At 38.3% G+C, this 9,533-nt stretch overlaps 1 pseudogene; it reads right to left on the reverse strand.

The window, feature by feature from the left end:
* Positions 1–921: 921 nt before the first annotated feature.
* LOC127626675 (G2/M phase-specific E3 ubiquitin-protein ligase-like) lies at positions 922–7,118 on the reverse strand (annotated as a pseudogene).
* Positions 7,119–9,533: the final 2,415 nt, after the last annotated feature.

Below are 9,533 nucleotides of genomic sequence, written 5' to 3' on the forward strand. Positions count from 1 at the left end.
TCTGGTCTGTATATGTGTACAGCCAGTGCACGCTTTTAGCCTGTTAGCCTCTGCTAAAATATCTTGGTGAATTATATATGCTATTACTGTTGTGTTGTGTTGTGATGGATATGCAATAAGATCTGTTTCTGAGTTAACATTTTGAATGTGCTTGTCGCAAGCACGCGATTCAAGCATCTCAGAACTAGAATGGTCCGAAGCCCGCTGTCCAGAAAGAGGAACTAACGGCTGTAAATCCCGCTGTTTGTCACAGTCTGGGGCAGACTCTATCATGTTTTTTCAAGGAGACTTTGAACCTCTGCGCGCAACACCGGCACATCCTGTGGTCGGACTACAGATTGCAAAGTGCAAGCAAGGTGGCCAGCATATAAACTGAATTCTATGACCATGCTCGATTCTTTTGAACACCCAGTCTGACACGCCCGTGACGGCTTGCCATATATTTGCGCAGCGGGACGGCAGGCTTATTAATTCATCTTAAACTACCTCTATCACATTCTTTGCGTGAAGGTTGTGTATTTTGGCTCGTAATACCGGCGCGTTTTTGGATGGAACTGTGGAAGACAGAACACTGTTGAAACTGTGAGGCTGATGTGCAAATTGGAACAATCATGTTCAATCATTTTTATCACCCAGTTGGAAATGCCCATAAGGGCTCACCATGCATCTCTGTAACAGGACAGAGGGCAATTTGGTTTATTAATTGTATGATATAATGCACCGCTCACCATTGGGAAGCAGTTGTGCATAATGTGTGAGCTTTGAAGTGGGAAAGCTCTGTATTGAAAAAGTGTGAGCGTCTCACACTTTTTGCATTCTTTATTGCATGTGATTGAATGTGAGACAAAGAAACAACATTTTCAACAACAATAATAGTTTCCCAACAAACAGCAGTGGGTAAGAGGGGAACAGCAATGTGTGTCAGCAGTGCTTTTGCTGCGCGGTGGAGCACTCGTCAGATGCAATGAGAAACATATCATCATCCCCAGCATCAGAACTGGCGAACGTGATGAGGTAGTGCATTCCTGCAGAGGACCGAAGCTCGTCATACACATGCTGTATCGGCATAGTCGGCATATGGAGATTGAGGGGCTCGCAGTGCGTGTGCCGGCATGAGATCCACCTCAAAATCATCCTGCTCGACCTCATGGTGGGAGGATGCAGGAGGCGTAATCGTCCCTCAGAACAAGAGCAATTCGCGAGCAAAGTATCTTGAGACTTTGAGGGCAGTCTTTCTCTATGAGAGTTGTCTCTGCATGGGCGCAGCCCAGACAGTGAATGCAGCTCTCATGTTGATCTGATGGTGGGATGTGTCCCTCACATAAGGAACACTTATGGAACGACATCTTTAAAAATACGTGAACACAAAGTGTCTAATTTAGTTAAATTCTAGGGAATGGTGTTTGCGCTCCAGCTTTTATACTGGTCAGCTTCGCGCCTACAAGGTTGGGCTTAAACACCATAGCCAATACTGCTCTTATTGTAGAAAGGTTTCAACTAGGCCATGTACATGGACACTCCCCAAAGCGTCAGCTTAGTGACTCAATGTTAAGTGTACTGAATCATAAGGGAAATTAATTCTCTACATACGGTGTTTTGGTGTTGTCCCTATGAGATTACAAATGGATTGTGGAACAGAGAATGTGACGTTGGCCGCGGAAAATTGAATTAGAATGCTTTTACCCTAGGTTGATGTAACTTTTGGCCTCAACTGTACCCTCGTTTCACTATTAAAATGCAGTTCTTGTTACACTTCCATACATAATTGTCACAATTAGAATAAATCCTTCTCATAATCACATGTAAAAAAGAAAGTCATCACAACACAATAATTATGAATTTGGACTTGGACTGTTCTAGGGCACAGTTTTGGCTTGAACTCTTTGGGGACCTCAGAAATGCAAGACACTTTAATGGCAGCAATGAACACCAGTGTCGTCTTTGATTCTGATTTCACAATATTCTGGATGAGACTTGGATGTGTGTGTAGACCACTTGAACAAGCACAGGATACGGCCCTCCGAACTTTCATTATGCCCTGGGGGCATATCAAATACATTTTACCATCTTCCACACAGGTGACCAAAGGTCCTACTGTATGGGAATTGAATTGCCCAAAGTGACTTTATAGTAAGCTAAGTCAGAATACTGCCATTCATTTCTTATAATATGTTGACAAACCTTTTCTTAAGTTACTTTTGTTGAGATGCTGTGCAATGCCTTAAGTCTGTTTTCAACATGTACATAGAATTGTTTGTGTAGTAATACCCATCTAACCCACACTGAATGCTAAATATCACTTTTTTGCAGGTTTGGATCTAGGGACTGTGGCTTTGCAGTTGAAGAAATAGAGTTAAGGGCTTTCCCAGAGATAAGGCTGTCAAATGAAATCTGTGGCAACAGAAACATTCAGGAGTATCTAGAATTTGTAATGGAATAAAATCAATTACAGTCGCCTGAGAACAGGGAAGAAGCATTACAGCTTTACTTCAGGAAGAAGGAAAAAGCAGGTCTCTTAAGTATGAGAATTGTGCAAAATAGAAGTACAAGCCACTGAGTTGGGATGGGATGAAAGCGTTCTTTCAAAAGAAAAGAAAGAAATTAATGCAAAACTCATAATGCAACAATTTAAAAAAATAAAATTGTGACATGGAGAGGATTTAACTACTTATCTTCAACACTATTATTTAATTGCGTACAAAGAGTAGTTCTGGGATGGTATTCCTTAAAAAGCGCAAAATATGCTTACAGAACATGAACAATTTACTAACTAACATACTCTGGATATAACATTTGATTAAAGGTTATTTAAATGCATCCAAAACCTGGAGAATTTTGAATTCCAAAATCCATGCATTACAAAAAGACTGTAGGAATCCATGAGTTGTAACTTAAGTGTGTTTGCACATGTATTTGTCATTGGGAAAGGAGAAGTATCAAGAAACACTATGCGTGGTGGTGATATTCCAGCAGGTGGAAGTTATGTCAGGCCGGTAGTAAACATCAACATGTTCTGCAGTGATACCTCAGTCTGGTGTTCTACAAGGATCTAAAGGAAAAAAAAAAAATATTTATATATATATATATATAGGTTTATACAAAGTCACAGAAAATTTCTGTATGCAAACGAAAAACAAACTGTCACGGTCTAGGAGATAATCTGACCAGAAACAAAGCATCTTTGATTGTTCTTGCCTCTGGTTACTTCCTGCTGGACTGAGTTCTACTGTGAAGAGAATTTGCAAGTCACTTGCTGTAAACTTGTCCTCAATGTGGCAGAGGAAAGAAGACAGAACACCAGGATGCTGCTGAAGTGCTGTCAAAACTGCAGGGTGGCTAGTACATCTTTGAATCTAGCAAAACAGACATATAGTTAAGTGATTAACTGAACTGTATGAAATGTAATAATATTGTTCCAACATTTAATTGTTTAGACATATTTGTTTAGAATTGTTCAACAGTATGTAGTCTGAAATGCTTTGAGGACTAATGACATTTTGACTCTATTATATTTTTACACTTTATCACCAAAGTATGTGGACAACCCCTACTAATTAATGAGTTTGATTACTCCATTAATTCCAGTAAATACAAATCATAATACTACTCTATGCAATAGCATTGTGTGCACGTTTTTATGCTTTCAACTTTGTGGTAACATTTGTCCTCAGAAATAGAATAGACAAACCTCTTAATCAGAAGCAGCATAGAAGAAGTGTCCACATACTCTGAGTGTAAGTTTATAGTCTTGCCTTTCAATGATACTGTGGTTTCTGTGAATCACATACCACTTGACATATTCCACAATTGTATGTTTTTCTGCAATGCCCTTCACATGTTGATAGCAACCAGCAGTTTGAAGCGTGGTGCTGTTCTGCATTATTAGTTCTTATAGTGACTCCAAAGTAACTGCAGACTGAATCTGAACAAATAATTAAAATAAAGTAGTAGGTCAACTCTGTTTTGGTCCTTACTCCATAAGTTTTCCTTCCTGTAAATTAACTAATTCATTCAAATACTTAACATGGCTTTGTCAAGCACTTTGTACTGACAATAATTCTGAAATGCTGGGGTAATTTATATCTGAGTAACCTTTCCACAAATCACCTCATGGATGTCTATTATCCTACCTCCTGTAGAACTTTTCCTACACCCTCATCTGTGATGTAATTTAAAGTGCTGCTGAAACCAATGTGGTTTACCATGTCTTTTGAAAGAAAATGGGGCCCTGGTCCTCCATGCACTATTGACACTGCAATCATTTTCACTCCCAAGAAATATTCATCCTCCCTGACAGCTGTCACAGAAAGCGAAGCAAAATCACACCCTGAATATGATAGTCTCACTGTATATATTTGTTACACCAACATTAAAATACTGCCTAAACCATTACAAACATTTAACATGGAATACATACGAGTTGAATTGTACACCAGGTAGTGGCTTTCTGGAGGTCCATCAAAAATGGGCAGATTTTTCAGGTAGCTCATCAGCAGAGTGAGAAGTTCCCATCTTGGTCCACCAGTATCAATACCCTCTTCAAATATGCCAGCATCATCAGTGAACCTTACTAACATGTCTTTGTATTCTGAGATTGAGACATGTTTATATCCTCTGACAGCTCCATCCCATATAATGGATCTGGTTACATCGAACCTGCTTACACCTTTTCTATCAATGGCCAGATTTGAAATGATGGCAGGAGCTGTTAAACTGTTTGTTCCACAAGAAAACGAAAAGCAATGGCAAGATGACTAACCAGATTGGACACATTTCAATTTGGTTCTCATGATCTTAAAACTAATTTTGATTTACATACTAATGCTTAAGTGCATAAAATATGTTTAAAAAAATAATAAGCATCCCTACGTTTCTTTATAAACCTATATTTATTTATTTTTAGGGTTGAGTTGGCTTAAATAGTGAAGCAGCCAACAAGGTCACAGCATACATGGAAACTTTTTCAATACTGTTCCCAAGTGGATCCCAAGTGAAAAACTCATGAAGTTGGTTGAGAGAATGTCAAGACTGTGCAGAACTGTTATTCAGGCAAAAGAGTGGCCATTTTGAGGAATTTAAAACGTAAGATAGTTTTGGCTTGTATATACAGTATATATATATATATATATATATATATATATATATATATATATATATATATATATATATACAATTTTATTGAGATATAAATTGGTCCCTAAATAATTCCCATAGTTTAAGTTTTTTTATTACAATGTTTTGAATTTTTTATTTTCTAAAAGGTACAAAAAAAGTAATAATTACAAATGAGTAGGTGTGTCCAATTTTTTGATTGGCAGCGTATTTTCCACTCATCTAATTGTAGCTTACTCAATTGGTTTTGGGTGGTCAAGACACCGTGCTGTAGCTGCAGTCTCATCATCCTCTTCTAGAATCACCTATGCATACAGGTCTACATATTCTCTATAAGTAGGGTACAAATACTGTTGACAAATACACACTCCACACTCCCAACATATAAGGAAACTATTAACCAAACAAACCTGTAACAAGTGTTCTCTGTTGTAACAGCCTGAAATTCCTGGATGGTCATTCTCTGAATCTGAGAGTACTAAACAGAATTCAGTCTTGATCACTAGCTGTATTTTTTTTTAGAAATTGTCATTTTTTGAAGCAGCAATGATGAATGCTTAAAATAGATCAACAGCACTGCACAACATATAGTTATTTTTCAGATGTCCGATTGTGGCCAATAGAAGTGTTGGGGAGTAACTAACTACATGTAGTGATGCTACTAACTTAACTACATTTTTCAGTAGCTTGACAGTAGCTCAGCTGCTTTTAAAACAGAGTAGCTTTTCCAGAAGCTAACTACTTTTTCCAGCAAGTAGCGGTGAAGCGTGACCAAATGCTACATCATGTTGGTCAGATTATAACTAATAGCCTTCCTTATTGTGTAAAAGCCAAACTTTACCGGCAAAACGTCCGACAATCAAATGGCATATTTCTGTCTGCTGATCAGGATTTTGTTTCTGTTCTAAATATTTGTATTTTGCTTCTCATCATCAGTGCGTTATTGGGAGCAGTGAGTGAATTATTATTATACTATTTATAAATATACAGTATATATCATTATAATAATTACTATCATGCAGAGCTATTTGATTTCTCCATTTCTTAGCATTTAATTAACTAATATTTTCATGTAAAATAAATAAAATGATTGGTAAAAGAAATAATTTATGGTGTGTATTTTTATGCAACAATCTAGGATGACCATCCATTCACTTTTTTTGGACCTGAACAAAGCTAACAAATATTTGTAGAGCAACCTCTGTATGTGACCTGTAAAGCTGGCATTTGTATGTCAATGGTAAAAAAGTCAGAAAATACAATGAGCATGAGCCCAGGTGAGGGGAGAAACAAGCCCTGAGTCTTTATTCACATATTGTCCAAGCTAAATATTATGTGACAAGAACAAAAAAAGCCAGCCCAAGGAGAGTTTGTCATAAAAATTAAATCTTTAGGGAAGTAGGCTACATGTGGCCACAGCAAGACTGAAAAGTGTGAAGGATAGTATTACAAGGATTATTTAATGGTGTCTTTTTTTCTTTATTTTATACTGTTGTATTTTATTTTATGGCCATTACCTATTAATGTTACTATTCATTACATGTATTACATACATTTAATATATTTAATTAAACACATTAAATGTTTAATTAATACATTAATTAATAAATGTCATTAGTGTAAATTTTGTTGTTAATATTATTGGTTTGATAGTAACATTAAAAAAATCTTGCCTCATTAAGTATCTTCAATGTAGCTAGCTACTTTTTGATAGTTACTTGTTGTGTAGCTAAATACTTTTTCAGAAGAGTAGCTTGACTGTATCTTAACTACATAAAATTATGAGTACCTTGTACCTTGTCAAACTACAGTTTCAAAGTAGCTTCCCCAACACTGTCAAATAGTTAGTATGTATCATAGGTTTTCTTGGAGGTGTAGTGTCTTGCTTGAAAGCAGTTTTAGTACAGCTGCTTGACTCAGGGATCATCTTGATCAAGCGGATGGGTTCAAAGAACTATTGCCACTAACCTCTGCTCCTGCAGATCTTTGCGATGGTTCCACAGCATATTCACCAAGCAAACAATAAGGATTAAGAAGATGTTAATATATTTACAGTCAGACATGTTAATAGAGCATTTCCTTGAGTTTTTAATATAAACAATGAATGTGACAGACAAAATACACATGCTTTGTTGCACCTTTTTACTGAAGCTGAACCATAACAACAGAAAAGAAAAATTGTTTGCTTACATTTTATCACCTACTGGGTGCAGGTAGTTTTTAGATAATTAGTTCTTGATTTAAAAATTGTGCTATAATATAGTGTTCATCATCTTCCGTATATCACTTTGGCAAAGAATTCTCACCAATGTTTCATCCAGGTTGAATTCAACAGTACTCCGTCTTGCTATGACAACCTCTGTTATGCAAGACAAAGGACAATTCATGTTAAGTAAGTTGGCTTATACCAATCATAATAAATTCTGCAAAACTAACCTTCAAAGTCTTTTGTCCTGCAAATAATCAAATGTATGCTTGCATGTCTTCCCAATTTCTGATTTGTACTCTTTCAGTGTGAAGTGTCTCTGTGACCCTGGAACATAAATTACTTCAGAGCCATCTTGGTAGAGTAGCATGTACTGTATGATCCCTTCTCCATGCCCTTATTAAAATCTGTCTGATGATTAATCTGCTGATGATTAAAACGTTTTTAGGATGGACCACACCGAACCTCACCGAAATTACTAGCCAGGTTGAACAGCATTTCACATCCCTGGTCTCTGCCTGCATCACCTTTATTGATGAACTACGATCTTGAAATGGAATGCATAGACTAACAATTGCCAACAAAATCCTTCATCAGCCTTCATTAAAATGAATAGTGCTAGCAAAGGGCTTAACAAATGCAAGGACTGTTACTCGTCTGAATTAAATGGAGGAGGGAAAATGTCTTGAAGGTGAACCACGTGCGCTCTGAAGGGTGTGGTTATAACCTTTTTTGGTTTGACAGTGGTTTTGAAAGACCCGGACCAAACACCAGACATGAATTGTCAACTGACAGTCCTTGCAAATCACTGACCCATATGCGATGCGTTCTTAAGAGAAAGCACACGCAATTCAACATAGTCCAGAGACTCGAAGGGAGACCCCGCAAGTACTTTTAGGACCAACTTAGGTCTCAAGTCAAGGCTGTAGCCATGCGAGGGGGGTTTAGCTGACCCGCCCCCTATGAATTATGATTGAAACATGTTTTCATTTAGAGGTGCCGGTTTTAGGTGCGTGATATGCAGATATAATCGCCACATAAACTTTGAGCATAGACAGAGTGAGCCCTGTGTCTGATCACTCTTAAGAAATGTAAGAATTTCAGGTATGGGGCAGTTCACTGTGTCTTTGCCATGCGAAAAGCACCAATTAGTGAACACATTCCATTTCAATGTGTAAAGGTGTCTCATGGATGGCGCTCTAGCTTGCAATATGGTGTTCATAACCAACCAAGCCAATTCTGGCTTGTCCACTGTGCTCCGTTCAAAGGCCACATGTGTAGGCTTCGCAGCTCTGGCTGGGGATGCCAAATTGTGCCTTGTGTTTGAGAGAGAAGAGCTTTCTTCAGCAGTATTTCCCATGGAGGCCTGTCCAGTATTTCTACCATCTCCAGAATCCAGGACTGATTGGGCGATTTCGGTGCAATTAACTGAACTGTTTCCATGTCCATTCAGACTTTGCTGATTACAGAAAGGAGGCGCACCGGGCCATACGTGGGCAAGCACGTCATGGCAACATATGCAGGTGCACCATGGTAACATATACAGGCCACTACTGTTGTGTTGTCTGAACGAATCAGAATGTGATGATTCACAATATCGGAATGAAATGCTTTCAAAGCTAGAAAGCCAGTAGCTCTAGGCGGTTGACATTTCATGGCCATTTCACACCTGTACAGGTGTCCATTACACACCACGCCCCAACCTGTGTTGGATGATTTGTGGTCAGCTTTCCTTCTGAAAACTTGACTCAGCATAACACCCTGCTGTTAGAAAGCTGGTGCTGTCATGGAGCAGCCAGACAGTGGCGAGTCACTGCAATGCTCATTTATTTTCAATTTGAACTGAAACAGACACACAAGACTGGTCTGTACACACTTGTTCATGAGGTGCACATGCATGAACTCTTGAAAAGGAGATTTACTGGCTTGGGAAAAGTTAGCTTTTTCCCAGTTGACATTAGACCAGATTTTCCATATAGTTAAGCAGAAAGTCCCTGTGTTCACTCAGTAATACCTCTGATTGGCTAGTAATAACAATCGCTGAGGTAATTCAACATTTTCCCACATCACGCATTTGTTTCCTGTTCACCAGCAAAGCATCAATGGGGAGTAAATGTTCACTGGATCACTACAGGTCCCGCCTGCTGACTCATGTATGTTGACGGCGAAGTAGTAGAGGGCTTCTAGATGAGAGATGAATCGCTGAGGAATGGAC

Source organism: Xyrauchen texanus, chromosome 33, assembly GCF_025860055.1.
Source record: "Xyrauchen texanus isolate HMW12.3.18 chromosome 33, RBS_HiC_50CHRs, whole genome shotgun sequence".
NCBI lineage: Eukaryota > Metazoa > Chordata > Actinopteri > Cypriniformes > Catostomidae > Xyrauchen > Xyrauchen texanus.